Source organism: Mixophyes fleayi, chromosome 3 (assembly GCF_038048845.1).
Source record: "Mixophyes fleayi isolate aMixFle1 chromosome 3, aMixFle1.hap1, whole genome shotgun sequence".
Classification (NCBI taxonomy): domain Eukaryota; kingdom Metazoa; phylum Chordata; class Amphibia; order Anura; family Limnodynastidae; genus Mixophyes; species Mixophyes fleayi.
The window spans coordinates 234,441,023-234,457,668 of NC_134404.1; the positions used below are offsets into that span (position 1 = coordinate 234,441,023).

General features: G+C 37.7%; 1 long non-coding RNA gene across 1 annotated transcript in view; it reads right to left on the bottom strand.

Moving 5' to 3' along the window:
• The window catches only part of LOC142142903 (uncharacterized), a 123,342-nt gene extending 106,952 nt beyond the window's left edge, over nucleotides 1-16,390 (bottom strand). Inside the window, exon 1 of the long non-coding RNA XR_012689386.1 lies at nucleotides 16,225-16,390. This is a non-coding gene — a long non-coding RNA (uncharacterized LOC142142903). The remainder of the gene's footprint in view (nucleotides 1-16,224) is intronic.
• Nucleotides 16,391-16,646: the final 256 nt, after the last annotated feature.

Consider the following 16,646-nt stretch of genomic DNA (forward strand, 5'->3'; position numbering starts at 1 on the left):
CCTATAGGAGGTTTAAATATGTGATGCAACCTTTGCATTTTTCACATCTGATCAGGTTTTATCACCTTTTTTTATTTACTAATATTTTATATTGATGCATAAAACATGAAATAAAGACATAGTAAAACAAGATTTGTGATGCTGAGGTTTGTACACATTCATACACACCAATGACTTTAACCTTTTTATAGAGCATGTTGTACTGTAACTATGTGCTGTCTCATATAATTAACATACTGGCTTTGTTATTCTGTTCTTAATTAGCTTTTTTCAAATTTAATAAATGTGTCAATAAATTTAGAGGTAACATAATCAAGGTAACATCCATTTAGCTGCATGCTTGAAATAATGATAATACACCAATAATTTGCATCATAGTAAATAAACCCTGGTGCCTCCACCAACTATTTTCAATTGCGTTCAGTCAGGAACTAATTGCACCTACATGTTATATCAACACAATTATCCATATTTATTATTTGGTAAGATACTTAACCCTTTTTGTGCCATGCAACAAGACCAGATATTGCATCCAGGGATGTGTAGATCATGAGTTAAAGTGAGGCAGCTGTGTCAGGCAGCAGGTTATACACATGATCGATAGTACCATTAGGTAAACTTAGGCATTTTCCTAAGGCACCACTGGTCAGGGGACGCCTAAACACTGAATGAATGACATATTGTAACTCATCCAGTGTTTTTAATACCCTCACAAGTGCCTGCTTTGGACTGAAGGAAAAGCTGACAGCTTCTTATCTGTGAAGCTGCCAGCTGCTGCTCCTGCATGTCTGTTATGTGTTTGGAGTGTGGCGCTTGACTATAAGGTCTCAACCAAGCGCCACAATACCAATTTCTAGCAAATGATGCTGCACCCACATGCCACCTGCTAGAGTAAGAAGCAGCATAGTGGAGATTCAAGACCCTAGGATTTTCCGAGGGGGTAGGGGTTCTGTGTAGCGTGCCCCAGAGCTGACACTGGTTAAGAGGGGCGGTTAAATGTATGGAATTCATCATCATGACCATTTATTTATATAGCGCCACTAATTCCGCAGCGCTGTACAGAGAACTCCCTCAGATCAGTCCCTGCACCATTGGGGCTTACAATCTAAATTCCCTAACACAAAAACATACAGATAGACACACAGACTAGGGTCAATTTGTTAGCAGCCAATTAACCTACTAGTATGTTTTTGGAGTGTGGGAGGAAACCGGAGCACCCAGAGGAAACCCAAGAAAACACGGTGAGAACATACAAACTCCACACAGATAAGGCCATCGTCGGGAATTAAACTCATGACCCCAGCGCTGTGAGGCAGAAGTGCTAACCAGAATATGATGGAGAAGCTGCACATTACCACCATGCAGCTAACAGCTGGGACCAAGCTACTTATCTGGGAAAAGATCACACAGCAGGTAAACACAATGATAGACCTGGTGGAGGTATTGGCAAATTTTATTTGACTTTTTGATTTGTGGCTTGATGTAAAATAGGAGTGAGGAACCGTGGTCGGAAAGGGTAGGCGCTGTCTGCTGAAAGTAACACAAATTTTATAAAGAGTAACCTATGTGAGATTCAATGGTACGTTTCTAGTCCTTACAGTAGCTTTCGAAGGGGAAAAATGATCTACATTGTTTGGCAAAAGGATCATTTTAGAAAAATATTAAAAAGTATTAAAATAAATGGAGCATTGTGGAAAATATAATGCTCTATGCACATTAATACTTAAAGGACTAAAGTCATTTTCCAAAATTCTAAAAAGAAACAGATAAGGCCATGGTCAGGAATTGAACTGATGACCACAGTGCTGTAAGGCAGAAATGCTAACCACTTAGGCACTTGTTACAGAAGTGGTTTCTAAATTATTATCATTATTATTTCTATTATTATAATTTATTATTATTCATTATTTATAAGGTACTGGCATATCATGCAGCACTGTACATTGAGGGAATCATTATGCAAACAAATAACATAAAATAATCTAAAATAGAAGGTAATATGGCCTTGCCTAAATTAATTTACAATCTAAGAGATTAGGTGAACACTTTATATATAAGGTAGCAGAATATCAGCTGTAATTGTATTGTTGGAATGAGGAGAAACACTGGAAGGTTTAGATCTGAAAGTAAAAGTTGCGTGGCACCTGGCGCTACCAAGGAGGCTACAGACTTCAACAAAAGAGGTGTGAGGCTGCTCTTCTGTGATCTAATCATCAGAGCTGCCTTGGAAATAGGGTACAGTGCTTGTCTTGTTAGGACAACACGATCCATCTACTGCCTAATAAAGCAAGACAAGCCCAGGCAATGTAATAATTCAATAGTCCATCAGCTGGTCATAGTTAAAAAGCTGTACTGCAATAACTCGAAAAATTAGAACTGGTTTGAAATTCTGTCAAATTTGGCCAGTTTGAGGGCTTCAACTTGTTTGTGATATGATAAAGAATTTAAGCTGATTCACTGTTGTGTTTTGAAGTGTACGGTTCCCATTTGTGGTTTACCTTTACTTATTTGGAATCTGAAACTTCAGGTTCGCTGTTCACATTGTCATTTGCAACCCCATATTTTGTCATCAATTTTATTGAATATCCGATTTAATAAAAGTTTAATATACTGCATGTGTGTGGTGAGGATTAGCAGATCGTGAGAATAGTGAGAATTAATGGAAATCATTACAAATTATGGACTTTTGCTGTTTTTCTATATATTATGTAACAATGTGAATATTATTTCTTTTATTTACAGATTTTGTATAGCCATAGTATATACAAATACTTTACAGTGACTTCTGGCTGGACAACTATTTGAAAGAATATTACAGTATAAGTAATGGACCTACACATTCAAAATTAATTTATGTCTTTCTATGCTTCTTCCTACTAAAGAAATACAGTCTGCTCCATTCGAGATATTGAGGGTCAAATAAGCCATATATTAAAACTAGAGATGCTCGGGATTGGTTTTCTGAAAACCAAACCCACCCGAACTTAGTAGGTCCGAGTAGGCTCGGTACTTTTGCGCATCCTCGGATCTGAATCGAGGTAAAACCTCATTGTTATGTTGTCGGATCTCGTGGGTTTTGGATTCGATAAGTACCTCCCTCGCCAGAAGATCCAGTGCCATTACTCACACAGAAACAAGAGGGATAACAGTGTTCTTGTCACTTGACAAAATTGACTGGAAATTATTGGAAATTAATGTTATTGAGGTTAATAATAATGTAGCAACAAAAAAAGAGCCAAATTATGTAATTTTAGCAAAAAAAAAAAAAGGGATTTTAGGAAAAAACTAGGGATCCAAAACCAGAACACGCGAGGGCGGTTTTGTCAAAACCAAAACACAAAGTTAATCCAGATCCAAAACCAAAACATGGGGGTCAGTGAACATCTCTAATTAGAACCAAAAATGTAAATCAAAATTTTGTATCGATTTTGCTTTCCTTATAAATTTATATACTATTTAGCCACAATGAATTCTGAATCTATGACAGGAATAGAGGCCTAAGGGTTCTGATTCATCCCCTTCTAAATTCATAAGGGCACATTACAACTCTGCCTAAAATAACCATTGCTATTTGTTGTTGTGCTAAAGTCTTTGGCGACTTTTAAGTGCTCTAGTGACAAATTCTACCGTAACATTTCTGTGTGCACCTCATAGGGTTTGCGAGGGAATGTTGCAGTACTGTAATGTCACCTTACACATGCAGCAGCGCATAATTGTGGACGGAAAAGCTATTTAAATATACCCCTTTGTGTTACTGCAAATAAAAGAAAAATGTTGTCTGGTGCATTGGCACTCAGAAACAAAGAATATATAAAAATCACAATGTATCAGCATATACATAAAGGAGAATTTTGTGCACAATATAGCTATATATAGCTATATTGGGGTTAAGCTCACCTGCCAGCATCAAGGCATCTCCTGTTGGTGAGTCCCTAAGCTAGTGGTACAAATGTATTTGTATCACTAACTTTGTGTTACTGTTCTTCTCACATGTGAAATTAATAAAAATAAATCAAAACTTCTCCCTCTCACTGACTTTGAATATGACAGGAAATATGTTCATCTCCTTTCAAGGTTTAAAATAAAAAAACAAATATCTGAGGATTCAAATATATCACCAAATCTAAAGTAATTATATAAATGTACACCATTACTGCAAATTATTTATAAAACTTTATAGAAGCGTAATTTATTAAATTTATTGCTGTTAGGCCATAATGTGGTCCTTATATTTCCCAAACTCACCTATCCTATTAAACTGACCAATCTAGAGAATTTATCAAACACAGCAGAATAACCTTTTTCTAAATTGCAAGAATGTATGGCACAATAAGGTTCTAAAATATAACATTTTTATATTCAGCTTTATTTAAAATAGCTGTAGACTGGTTCGTTTCAGGTGCAAAATGCACAAACAAACCAATAGAGCATCAACGTATTGTACCATTCTCTATTGTTGCCCAACTGCTTCCATACTACATACAAAGGCATTCTTTGCAAAAGGATATAGACAGCATATACTGTCATGATTTTGCAGAGTTAAGTAGATACTCTTTTGCCAATCTGAGATGACTACCTGGACAGGAGCCGGTGGAGATAATTGACTGCTGAAAATATGTCTGGTTGGAATCCACCTTTATTTGATTATGCCCAAGAAGTCTTTTTTTTATTTTAATATACTTGTTTTTATCTTTGGTGTATAAAACATATTTAAATGATATTACACTAGATATTGTTTTATGGTTTCATATCACAACCGATGTGAATGCATCAGCATATCAATAAGGAAGGAACTGCTAAAGAATTTGCATACAACGTTTTTATTCTTCTCTAAACATTTGTAAGTACAAATTGAATGGGTGAGAGTTGATGAAGGTAGAAGATCACAGCAGCACTACATTTATCCATATATTTATATATTGCACCTATCACATCTGTGTTTAGTATTATTTCTCTATAGGGGGATAATTGAGGAAAGCATTTCACTGAAAAATTGTATTTGCATTTCACAATATGTAGATAATTTATGAACACTGAGAAAGTATTTATACAGAATCACACTATGTTGTTTTATTTTTATTTTTTCTACACATGGAATATATTTGTTATTCAGCACTAACTGGAACATCATCAATGATGATTGAATAAGATCCTTAGGACTTCGCTTATTTCATTTAAGTATCTAGCTATTCATTGGGTTGTTCATGTTCATAACACAGTTTAGTTTTCAACATTCTAATTAAAATCTGTAATCTATCTCTCTCTACTGGTATCTTTACATCATTATTCAAGCACACAGTGATTACTCCTGTTCTGAAAAACAAAATTCTGACCCAGAACTCTCTCTCAAATTATCTCCCCATCTCTCAGCTCCCATACCCCTCCAAACTCTTCAGAGAATTGCCTACACTCGCCTCACATACTTCCTTTTGGCAAACAACCTATTGGATCCTCTTCAGTCTGGCTTTCGCTCTCAACACTCCACAGAGACTGCACTGACCAAGGTTGTCAATGATTTGATCACAGCTAAAACTAAAGGCCATTAATCTTTTCTAATTCTCCTGCTCTTCTTCTCTGCTGCATTTGACACTGTTGATCACTCTCTCCTCATACAAATGCTACAATCCCTAGGTCTTCAAGACACTGTCCTATCCTGGTTCTCCTCCTACCTTTCTAATAGCTCTTTCACTGTTAGTTTCTCTGGAACAACCGCCACTCTGCTTCCTTTATTACGACTTATAAGGCTCAGTCCTATGTCCTCTGCTATTCTCTATCTACACCACTTTTCTTAGAAAACTAATAAGCTCCTTTGTATTTCAGTATAATCTCTATGCAGATGATACACAAATGTATCTGTCATCTCCTGATCTTTCACCATCTGTGTTGTCTCGTGTTTCTCCCACCCACCAATGGAAGCTTCCTGCCTGACATTTCTATTTCTGTTGTCAACATGACCATAAATCCCTCCACACAAGCTCACTACCTAGGTGTAATCCTTTACTCACAACTATCCTGTGTTCCCCACATCAATTCTATATTTACATCATGCTACATACATCTAAAAGACATTTCCAGGATACGTAAATATCTCACACAAGACAGTACAAAAACTTTAATTGATGCATTCATCATCTCCGGCATCAACTTTTGCAATACCCTCCTTACTGGTCTTTCCAAAATCAGACTCGAGCCCCTACAATCTACTTTGCATGCAGCGACTAAATTGATTTTCCTTGCATATCGTTCTTCGTCTGCTAAGCCACTCTGTCAGTCTCTACATTGGTTGCCTGTTTTTCAACTAATCCAATATAAAATTCTTCTGCTAACGTGCAAGGCCATCAACAAAATTACTCCAACATACATCTCCTCACTTGTCTCAAAATATATCCGAACTTGATACCTACATTCTGCACAAGATCTGAGCCTCTCTTCCACTTTCATTACATGCTCCCATTCTCAGTTACTGGACTTTTCTCAGGCTGCACCTACTTTGTGGAATTCACTCCCTCACACAATAAGACTTTCTTCTAGTCTTCAAACGTTCTCTGAAAACTAGAGATGGGCGGGCCTGGTTCCCCGAGATCCAAATTCATCCGAATTCAGCCAAGCCGAGCACACTCGGCACTCTCCTGCCCATTCGGAATCGAAATTGAGGCAAAACGTCATCGTAACGTATTCGAATTTCTGAGCTTGGTTCTTGCGAGATTTGAAAAGCATAAATACCAGCCTCCACAGTAATCCATCGCCATTTGAAAGAGGGAGAAAGTAGGGTTAGGTCACACTGGCTATATCAGCACAGGGACAGAGCAGTAATTGGACACATTATTGTTTCTATTCAATACCATTCTAATATTAATACCAGTTGTTACAGCAGTAAGAGGAGGATAGAGGAGGGTTTTTGTTCAATATCTGGCACTCCAAGTGCTTTTGGGGTGTTCCCCATTCTTTTGCATTAATTGTTCTGGCTGTCAAAACTCCTATTTGTCAGCAGTCTAAAAAAATAATATTTAGCACTCCAAGGGCTTTTGGGGTGTCCCATATTCCCCAATGTTTTACTGTAATTTTTCTGGCTGTCAAAAGTCATATTTGTCAGCAGTATCTAAACCAATTTGTAGCACTACAAGTGCTTTGGCCTCATTATAATCGATTCAAAGCAGTCCACATATGAGCAGAATCAGCAACCAGGTTCTGTCACCAGTCCTGATGGTAGTGTTCCCAATACGTCATCTGGGAAAGGCGATGTCAAACTACACAGTCTTTTGAAATCAGGAAAAAAACACACACCAAAATTTTTTTTACCGTGTTGAAGCGAAAAAGAAGTGTAACTGAGGAAAAGTTAACTGCGATAAAAAAAAAATTGCCAGCATGCCATTCTAAACAAGCAGTGGCAAAGAGAGAATGAGGCCTTCGCCTTTCTCTATTAGTGGCAGATCAAAAAATGTTACCGAGCCTACAAGTGGTGCACAACTACTGTTACGCGTCAAAGCCGAGCTGCAAGATAACAGTAAGGCATTAGAGGATAATGTTTGCTCTGAATCAGAAATGAAACCAATCCCTGGGGAGAGTCCATCCAACAGTGAGATGTCTAATCATGAGCATTCTGTTAGTGTACCTATAAAGAGGGGCCCTTTCAGCAGTTCTGCTGATGTGTGCCTGAACAGCCCGAGTGTAGCCGGTGATACACAAATTGAAGATGCCACTTTGGAAATAGAAGAAGATGAGGGGGAGATATGTGTAGGCGACAGGGCGCTAATGAGGATGTTGATGAGGATGAGGTTGTTTGTGTAAGTCCTGCACCAGTGGCAACAGTTCTGGCACGTGACAAGAAAAAGGCCATTGTCATGCCTGGCCATAAAACAAAAAAATCCACCTCTTATGTGTGGAATTATTTCTACCCCAATCCAGACAGCAATTGAATAGCCATTTGTAGTGTATGTCAAGCCACAGTCAGTCGAGGGAGGGACCTTAACCATCTTGGAACCTCGTCTATGTTACGCCATTTGACGAGAGTTCATGGCAAAGTGTTGGGAAAAGCTGAAAGTTCTACTAAAAAAATTACAAGCACTCCATCATCAGCTATGACCCTCCGGTTACCGACATCCCGACGGCTACAAAATACACCCACCACACCATCCTCATCAATATCCTCAGTAGCACTCGGAGTTAGCGCTGCATCCCACTTATTAAGGCTGGATGACTCCTGCACTATAATTGATTCCTCTGAAGAAAACGTTAATCCCACTGCTGCTGCTGTTGCTGCTGCTGGGGGTGAATCGTCAGCCCAGAGGAAGGCCAAGAAAAATAGCAGTCCTACATTTCAACAATTAACTGTGAAACAATCATTTGCTAGAGGAAGCAAATATGACAGCAGTCACCCAGTCGCCAATCGAATCACAGACGCCATGGCTGCAATGTTAGTGTTAGATCTGTGTCCAATATCCACGATAAACGCAGCTGGTTTTTCACAGTTAATTGAGGTTTTGTGTCCGCGTTACAGAATTCCATCGCGACACCATTTTTCCTGTAAAGCTATTCCACAGCTATACCAAAAAGTGTGTACAAATGTAGAGATTGTGAAAAATGCCATTCTGCCCACTGTCCACTTAACCACAGATATGTGGACAAGTGGAAGTGGGCAAACCAAAGACTATATGACTGTGACAGCCCACTGGGTTGGTCATACGCCTTCACCAGCAGGAACAGCAGCAGCATGTACACCACTACGTATCATTTGTCACAGGCAGGCCACTCTTTGTATCCCCGGCTTCACTAACAGGCATACAGCTGACAATTTGTTACGCAAACTAAGAGATGTAATTGATACATGGCTTATACCACTTGGACTCTCCCCAGGATATGTCATTTCTGATAACGCCAACAATATAGTGCAAGCATTACAGCTGGGTGATTTCCCTGTTTTGCTCACACCATCAAATTGGTGGTGCAGAGCTTCCTACGAAATAACTGTGAGGTATAGGAGATGCTTTCGGTGGCCTGTAAGATTTCAGGCCATTTCAGGCATTCTGCCACAGCATGTAGGAGATTGCAGCAGCTCCAAGAGCAGTTTAACTTGCCCTGCCACCAACTTAAGCAAGAGGTGGTAACTAGGTGGAATTCCACCCTGTATGTGCTGCAGAGGATGGAGGAACAGCGCAAAGCCATCCAAGCGTATTGCACAAGCCATGACATTGGGAAAGGAGGGGGCATGTATTTCACTCTTGCACAGTGGAGAATCCTTTCAGTCCTGTGCAAGGTGCTGAAACCATTTGAAGTTGTGACGTGTGAAGTGAGTGCAGATTCTGCTAAACTGAAGGAGGGGATGAAATCAAGCAATTCCACAAAGTATGTTGGCCTCGTCGATCAAGTACTTAATTCGTTTCACAATGATCCTTGAGCTTTTAAGATCTTGAACTCGGATCAGTACGTTTTGGCCACTGTGATTGATCCAAGGCTTAAGACCTACATTGAGTCTTTGCTTCAAAATGAACGAGATGTGAACTTTTGCAAAGAGCTATTGCTCAGCAAGTTGTCCACTGAACTGGGCCTTGGCTTGACGACGTGTCCTACTTCAGTTTCTCAAGCAGCTGCTGCTCGTAAAAAATTAAATTTTCAAAAAAGAAGCAGAGAAGACACAGAGGGCAAACCAGAACAGTTTAACATCTGGGGGTAAATGTATCAATGTCCGGATTCTTCAACTCCGACGAGATCGGTGTCTTTAGCGCTTAAATTTAAAGCAGCGCTGCCTTGTAAAGGGAAACTTGGTTTTGGTTTTGTTTGGTTTTGTTTTGCTATTTTGTTCAAAAATCAATGTTTTTGGTCATAAAAGAACCAAATTTTGTGCTCCACCTGTTTCTTGAATAAGTAATGTAGTTGTAAATCTAATAAATTATCAAAAAAAACAGTTTAATTCCTGGTAGGCCTTCATTAATTCGACACACAAACCAGATTGGGAGTGCAGCCATCATCTTTGGATGTATATTACACCCTACACTTATACTTAAATATCTAAAGAAATGGACAAAGGCATTATAATCGATTCAAAGCAGTCCACATATGAGCAGAATCAGCAACCAGGTTCTGTCACCAGTCCTGATGGTAGTGTTCCCAATACGTCATCTGGGAAAGGCGATGTCAAACTACACAGTCTTTTGAAATCAGGAAAAAAACACACACCAAAATTTTTTTTACCGTGTTGAAGCGAAAAAGAAGTGTAACTGAGGAAAAGTTAACTGCGATAAAAAAAAAATTGCCAGCATGCCATTCTAAACAAGCAGTGGCAAAGAGAGAATGAGGCCTTCGCCTTTCTCTATTAGTGGCAGATCAAAAAATGTTACCGAGCCTACAAGTGGTGCACAACTACTGTTACGCGTCAAAGCCGAGCTGCAAGATAACAGTAAGGCATTAGAGGATAATGTTTGCTCTGAATCAGAAATGAAACCAATCCCTGGGGAGAGTCCATCCTGGTAGGCCTTCATTAATTCGACACACAAACCAGATTGGGAGTGCAGCCATCATCTTTGGATGTATATTACACCCTACACTTATACTTAAATATCTAAAGAAATGGACAAAGGCAGTTTTGATTCTGTATCTCTAGGCCCCCCTCCACTTGTATAAAATACCAAAAAATTCAGCCGTTACAGACTGTACAATATTAATTGAAATGGAGAAAGCCAGTTTGGGTTCACTCTGTCTATGACACCCTATCCTTAAGGAGAAATTGCCCAAACAGCAGCTTTTCAAGACGGTACGTGATATGGAAATGCCCCAAGTCTCTTTCCTCTTTGGGGGTAGCTTGCACCCTAAACTTAAATAGAAAGTTTTTAAAAAGATGTTATCGTCATCATCTTCAGCTTCATCCTCACCCTCATCAGTGTGTACGTCTTCAAAAAGCTTTTTTCCAACTATCACCACATTGAGGCATACATTCGTGTTGAGGATACTGCTCCTGAGTACAGAGAGAAAGAATGCACCCTGAGGTTTGCTCAGGGACACTGAAAGGGGGTAGAGTAAGGGTACGATGATGATAGTGTGACTATACATTTAATCATGATCCCATCTAAACGGCACCATTGGCGGGGGAAGTGACTGCATAGATCAATAGCTTATTGGTCCCCAGGCTGTGCATACAGCACTGGCTTTTGGAAAAAAATACACGCACAGGCTGGAGGAAGGGGAGGGAGGGTCATTCCCACACCATCAAGGTGCATTAGTGCAAAAACAAAGTATTTTTCAGTGAGACTTTACTGTTCTATGCACTATGCTATAAAATACCATCAACCTTTCAATAGTCATATCTAGCATGTCAGGCACTCTTATCCTCTGTTTCCTTTTATGTTCCTGTATTATGTTTGTCAGTTTCATTTAGCTCTTATATGGACAGAGGAATATAGTGCCACTATGTTAAAAATGCATAGCAAAAAATATTAAAGGATAAATCCACCCAAAACTAAAAGTTGGGCATCTCATTTTATTGTTTGACCATGACCTTATGCTATTGAGTTATTTATGTATACGTATATAACCTAAATGTATAAAGAAAATATTTCCAAAATATCAGTTGTTCACAAAGAAGATATTATCTAAATAAGTAAACTAATGTTAATACATACAAAGAAAGAGTAAGGAGAGCACACTAACACAGTAAACAGTGCAAGACTGCGGAATAGGCTGTATCTCATTCATATGTCAAAAGCTATTAAATGTGTTCTGTGTCACATAAGGGGCTGCTTCCTGCTTTACATTTCCATGTTTTATTCAAATAGGAAATCTTCTAATAAGCATTTAAGATGCACAGACAAAGTGACAGAGACAGAAACTCAAGTTCACCTTGATCCTGTTTTTGTACATCCATCATTCTGACCATATTTCTTTAGCTCCACATAAATGCTAAATTAACCCCCTCTCTTACTGAACATACCTGAAGAATCTCTAGCAACATCATAAACAATGACATTGTCCAATGCCTTGTAGTGTTTTGTCCACCCACTACACTACAGTCAAAATATGTAACATTGCTGTAATTTCCAGGACATAATCCTATAATTTGTATGACTATACATTTATGCGGTTGCATGCCGAATACATGTATCAATAGATATTATTATAATGCAAAGACACAGGCAATATATCAATAAATAAGCCAATGAACTAAATGCTGCTGGATCCTCTGCTCTGTAGAGAGTATATCCATTACCTAGGGGACTGCAAGCCCAGGTCTATTAATTTTTAAGCTCCTTCTCCACCTTATTCCACAGCAATGAAAGATAGAGAAACCGCACCCTACTCACTTTTTTTTGCACAGTATTAAATACGTCAGTTTCACTAAATGACACACTGTACACATTTGTACACATTGCACAATGTATAACCCCAAATATTGTATTGTAGCTATCCCATATGGAAGCTTTACCTCAGGGCATTCATACCTAAATTACATAATGACATGTTCAACAACATATATTCACAGAGAAAAGTAATTCTCAACAATGTAAGCTAATTAGATATCAGATTACATGGACTATTGAAACATTGCATATATTTTTTCGTATATTTCGACTTACACTTTGTTGTTAACCAAAACTGAACAGAGAAGTTATAATAGTGAAATATATCATAGTTTTATTTTCTATACTATATTTACCTCTGTACATTAAATCAAATGGAAACACATTAAAGGTCTAAATATAACACTAAACTCCTGATTATCTAAGACTGCATTAAAGAATAGTCTATATTGTTATTGCAAAAAACAGTGAATATGCTTTACATGACCTTCCGCAGCTCATCACACAGTGTTCAAATTTGTTAATTTGAAGCAAAATGGAATAAAAGATTTTTTTTTTCTACAGATCAGTTCTTTGTACTATGAGGACCTGTTCCAGAAGGAAGAAGTTCAAATGTTTGGGTGAAAACACTGCCAGGATTGTTTCACTGCTTGTAGGAAATAACTTTGCATGAATCACGGTCATTTTTTATCCATGGAGTTTCATTTGATTGGGCCTCTGAATGTTCTGCCACTTTTAGATGTAAATGAGCTGTCTGTGCTAAATGTAATTGGCATGGGCATGAGATCATCATTATCCAATCAGGAACAGCCACCCTGTCCCAAGCTCTGAAAGACATTTCTTAATGCTGGTAAAATCCGTGCTTACTTACTGCATAACTTGCAAAACACCATGGTTTCCAACAAACTGGCTGCAGTTCCAGATTTATTTCTCACTGTTTGAACTTAATTATTTTTTAAACCAATTTAGTGATAGGCAATGCGAACTGAAAATTTTCAAGAACTTTATGCCCTTTTTCTTACACAATTAAAGATTTAAGAGAAAGTACAATGTACCCATTTAAGATAAGGTACATATGATGTATGCAGTATTGAGTTGCACCCTTGTTGTCTGCATTTTTATTATTTACTTAAAGGAGACATATGAGTGACGTAGTGTCTGAATAAGATGCAATGCTGAGTTTTTAACTATTATGAGCAAAAAGTTACTTTACATTTTCCATTACCAAAATATATATTTTTTTCAACTTTTAAAGATGCAATGGTTGCCAAGGAAAAGCTGGTAAGAAATCAGTGTCTGTGACTAGTGTAACGCTGCTTTTAAAGTGTTTCTGTAAACCACAGGAAGGCAGAACCCAAATGTAATCAGTAAGCTTTGTAACTAAATTGCAGCTTAATGTCTAAGATTCGTGATTGCCTATGAAGATCTTGTTTTTAAAGCAACAACCACATAGACTGAAACAATGTAGGCTCTGAAATATAACTGCAGTACAATGCAGTGATAGACTCAGCATATTCATAAGATGCCCCGAAGAAGAACAGATAACACACTGTATCTTGTTACATATGCATTCCTGTGTTGTGTACAATTCATTATGGAATAACGCTGCAGCTATTATATTTGCTTTATGTATGCATGATGAATAGTATTATATTGTTTAATTCATATCCAAAGGCATCATTATATTTCCTCCCAGACACCAAGCAATGCAGTCATTGCAATACTCGTGTTAGACGTGCACAGCTACAGGTTACATCTTTTATTTAAAAGAGGAGGAATATCCTTTTTGCTTCATAAATATACCTGCTGCTTAGACACTTGGATTCTACTGCAGCTACACATTAAACATTTATTAAACGTATTAGAGTCTTGATGATTATGACAAAAATACCTCTGAAAACAAATATGTGTTTCATTGCATTTAGCAAAAAAATTTTAAAAAAAAGTTTAAATGGACCTTTTAATAGTAGTTATTAGCAATTAAATGGAGGGAATAGATACTGACTATTTATAACACTGCAAGAGTAATAGAACATAAAAATAATCCAGTGCACACTTACACAATTCTCTTAGTACCATTGCATCCACATTTTCACAGTGTAACTTACTAACAGAATGTATGTGGGTAAATATACCTGTGGCCAAATTGAACAGATATGGCTTTTTGACCTGTCAAGCCAGACACCCAATCCCCTTCCATATTCACTGCAGTCTGTTAATGTGATTGGACAGCACATGTGAGTAGACTCTGATCATATTCTGACCACATTTTTCATAATGACCAATTAATGTTCCTGTAAATTTCCAAAGGATCATTATCAGGCACCTGGATCATTTTCACCCACACACTGTGCCCAATAACAGCAGCAATGTTACAGCATGTGGACACTTAAAGAGGCCAACTGGGCCTGCCTTTATAGCAAGCATAATATGTGGGGAGTTTGTAATATTAAATACTTTGATTTACCTGTGTTGATTTTTGCTGCCATTTACTTGGCGTTCACTGAATGTGAAAATGGCACCTAACCTGAAAGTATTTGTTAATTGCCAACTTCAAGAGACATTTAAATCAAAGCCACTTGCTAAATGAAAATGTTCCACCATAAGAAGCACAGAACAAGTTTAAGTTTGCCCTATCTACAATTATCTCCATATTTATCATTTAAGGAAACTAAGTATGTACTTAGGACAGCATTGTTGAGAGGGCAGCTCAAAAAATGGTTTTATGTTCATTTTAGATATTAATTTCATTTTTTTTGTTACTACCAAATACCTATTATTTACAATTAAACCAATGGAGGAACGTGAGCATGTTGGGCTATACAATGACTCTGTAATTTTAGGACATATGAAGTGATAGGCCTAGATCACAGCACAGGCTGGTGAGTATAGCTATGAATTTATCCATACATGTATGTCCTGTATAACTGTTGTAATGTTGTTTTTTTCATCAGAAATAATACATGAAATCAAATTAAACAGGTAGATACATGTATGTATAGTAATATGCCATTTCTATGACATGTTTTAATTCAGCTTGTATACAATGATTTACATCTTTATGGTTTAATAAGTTCCCCTGGTTCAGTAAGAGGTCCCTCACACAGAGAAACAGCGGAAACTGAAGGCGACCAAATACAGATGTTGAGGGAGCTAGTGAGTATAACCTATAAACCAAAACTAAATTGCATAAAAATATTGCACATGATTTACACATTTTTACATTAAAAGAACTATCATGTCACCATGCTGCATACACTGTACAGCAGCAACATCAGCATGTACCGAGGTAAATGAAGACAACATGATCACCCTCCATATCATGACTCTGCACCACATACAGACAACAAAAATAGATCAAAATAGGGATGTTTCAGCGCTGTGGTAGTAGTCACATAGGTAAAGATAACAATCCTCACTCTTAATACAGCAATACAAGTGATGAAAGAATGTAAAAAATACTTAAATTTAGAGATGTGAATTCAGAATTTTCCTCCAATATATGATGGCATGGCATAAAAAATACAAAGACACAACATAGTGTAATACAGTCACAAAAACTGAAGTTATGTAGTAAATATGTGGAAAGACTTCAATACTTTCTTCTTATGTGAATCCACTCACCAGATAAAAGATATAAGTGCGCCTTAATTAATTAAAAGTAGATATCATATGGTGTCTTCACCCAATCTCTTATGTGAGTGCACTTACAAAATGGAGGGAAATAACAGGCCTGGGTTCAAATTTCTTTAGGGACCTCTAATATGGATAATCAGGATTCTCTCTCAGATAAGCATGTTCCGTGGGGTATATAAAAGGCAAAAAAAACGGATCTAGCGTGATACCGTTTGTACTAAAGATATTTATTACATTGATACATATAAAAATTAAAAAACATTACATAAAAACTGGACCATAAGATCATGAGGGTCCCTACAAGATGTAGGTGGAAAAACAACTTGTAATCAGTGTCCCCGGGGTCCACTTCACTGGTTGTTAGTTGGTAAAGATGGGGTCCTCATGTATTCCAGATCCAGTAACCCTATTTCCAACGCGTTTCAACCTCTCAAATTAGGTCTTTCTCTTTCTACAGACAACAAGTTAATCTGCAAAACAGAATAGACAATACCCTTGAGAGAATACATAATCGTTTTACTCCAAATTAGTAGGGCATTACAGGTGCTATCAGGGAACTCATGCAGCAATCACAGGGTTACATAACATTGCTCCACTTACCTGTTGTGTCTCCTATCACAGAGAATCGTGGTTTCAGCACACCCTTCAAATAATCATGGTTTTCTGGCATCATTCAAACTGGTAGTGCTCCAAGGCATTTTAGTGTCCTCTAGTATGTTATTA